At 39.6% G+C, this 2,500-nt stretch overlaps 2 protein-coding genes across 2 annotated transcripts in view; both read right to left on the bottom strand.

Annotated features, from left to right (window-relative positions):
• The window catches only part of LOC114546120 (low affinity immunoglobulin gamma Fc region receptor II-like), a 1,096,214-nt gene that overhangs the window by 531,683 nt on the left and 562,031 nt on the right, over window positions 1-2,500 (bottom strand). The window lies entirely within an intron of this gene.
• The window catches only part of LOC114545284 (kinesin-like protein KIF1C), a 53,252-nt gene that overhangs the window by 30,234 nt on the left and 20,518 nt on the right, over window positions 1-2,500 (bottom strand).

Genomic DNA, 2,500 nt, shown 5'->3' on the forward strand with positions numbered 1-2,500 from the left:
ACCAGCCAGGTGTCAATAATCAATAACCAATCAAGTGTGAATAATCAATAACCAGTCAGGTGTGAATAATCAATAACCAGTCAGGTGTGAATAATCAATAACCAGCCAGGTGTCGATAATCAATAACCAGCCAGGTGTCAATAATCAATAACCAGCCAGGTGTCAATAATCAATAACCAGCCAGGTGTCAATAACCAATAACACCAGTCAGGTGTCAATAACCAATAACCAGTCAGGTGTCAATAACCAATAACCAGTCAGGTGTCAATAACCAATAACCAGTCAGGTGTCAATAACCAGTCAGGTGTGAATAACCAATAACCAGTCAGGTGTCAATAATCAATAACCAGTCAGGTGTCAATAACCAATAACCAGTCAGGTGTCAATAACCAATAACCAGTCAGGTGTGAATAACCAATAACCAGTCAGGTGTCAATAATCAATAACCAGTCAGGTGTCAATAACCAATAACCAGTCAGGTGTCAATAACCAATAACCAGTCAGGTGTCAATAACCAATCAGGTGTCAATAACCAGTCAGGTGTCAATAACCAATAACCAGCCAGGTGTCAATAACCAATAACCAGTCAGGTGTCAATAATCAATAACCAGCCAGGTGTGAATAACCAATAACCAGTCAGGTGTCAATAACCAATAACCAGTCAGGTGTCAATAACCAATCAGGTGTCAATAACCAGTCAGGTGTCAATAACCAATAACCAGCCAGGTGTCAATAACCAATAACCAGTCAGGTGTCAATAACCAATAACCAGTCAGGTGTCAATAACCAATAACCAGTCAGGTGTCAATAACCAATCAGGTGTCAATAACCAGTCAGGTGTCAATAACCAATAACCAGCCAGGTGTCAATAACCAATAACCAGTCAGGTGTCAATAACCAGCCAGGTGTCAATAACCAGTCAGGTGTCAATAACCAATAACCAGTCAGGTGTCAATAACCAATAACCAGCCAGGTAACCAATAACCAATAACCAGCCAGGTGTGAATAACCAATAACCAGTCAGGTGTCAATAACCAGTCAGGTGTCAATAACCAATAACCAGCCAGGTGTCAATAACCAATAACCAGCCAGGTGTTAACACCTGATGACACAGAGGCTCCTGTGATGGTACGTTATTTATTACATCCCTGACAGACTGGGGGATCATAATCACGATTAATTGCACAGCCCTAGTGTGAACCTGTTTTTACCGTTTGAGTTTTTAGATTCAAAGTCTTTAAACACAGGAGCCGAGACGGTTCAACACAGATTCAAAAGCGTTGGGGTTTTTTTCTTGGGAGCCACAACGGAAGGGGGTCAGCTGACCAGAGGATTCCCAAATCTGTGCGCACAAAAACCAGCTTCCTACAGTAAGACCCCTTAGCAGGGTGCGATTTGGGGTTATTTTTTTATCACGCACAACAATACCAGAACATGCAATAATTTACTCCCCCCCTCTAATACCACCGCGGTGTGTCAACATGAAACGCAGCGCTTTAAAAACCCTTCGTGTTGACTTCTGGTCGACCATCTCTCGTTGTCCTTCTGGGTCAAAATTTATGTTTTTTGGGGATATTTCCGACACATTTCCGTCATTTTTTTTCCCCAACATTTTTGTCACTTTTTTACTAACACCAATTTATTACCAATCGTTTTAAGCATTTGTTTTTTTTAATTCATGGTCAATAAATCTCAGTTATAGGAGATTATGCCCGATTTTGAAACGATGAATGACTTTAGGAACGATATTAGAGGAACGTTATGTATGTTGGTGGAGCATCACAGACAGATCTCAAAGTTTTTTCACGTTTTAAAATCAATTTACATTGTTTTCAAAAGCTATAAAATTGAATACCCACAACTAAAATTCAATGAAAGTAGTAATGGAGTACTTGCAAATGTACTTAATGTTTTGAAAGTTTTGACAATTTGAGAGCGGAGTTCACTATGCAGCGAAAACTAAATACTCTCTCCCCATGAAACGCAGCGCTTTAAAAACCCTTCGTGTTGACTTCTGGTCGACCATCTCTCGTTGTCCTTCTGGGTCAAAATTAATGTTTTTTGGGGATATTTCCGACACATTTCCTCACGTTTTTGTCACTTTTTTCCCCCCACGTTTTCGATGCTCTTTTTCCACTAACACCAATTTATTACCAATCGTTTTAAGCATTTGTTTTTTTTAATTCATGGTCAATAAATCTCAGTTATAGGAGATTATGCCCGATTTTGAAACGATGAATGACTTTAGGAACGATATTAGAGGAACGTTATGTGTGTTGGTGGAGCATCACAGACAGATCTCAAAGTTTGTTCACGTTTTAAAATCAATTTATATCGTTTTCAAAAGCTATAAAATTGAATACCCACAACTAAAATTCAATGAAAGCGGAGTTCACTATGCGGCGAAAACTAAATACCCCAACCACGGCCCCTGAAAGGAGCGTCATCGGACAGTTTTTGGGGATATTTTTGAAACGGTATCGATGCTCTTTTTCACTAA

The sequence above is a fragment of the Perca flavescens genome, chromosome 19 (assembly GCF_004354835.1).
Source record: "Perca flavescens isolate YP-PL-M2 chromosome 19, PFLA_1.0, whole genome shotgun sequence".
In the NCBI taxonomy this organism is placed as follows: Eukaryota; Metazoa; Chordata; class Actinopteri; order Perciformes; family Percidae; genus Perca; species Perca flavescens.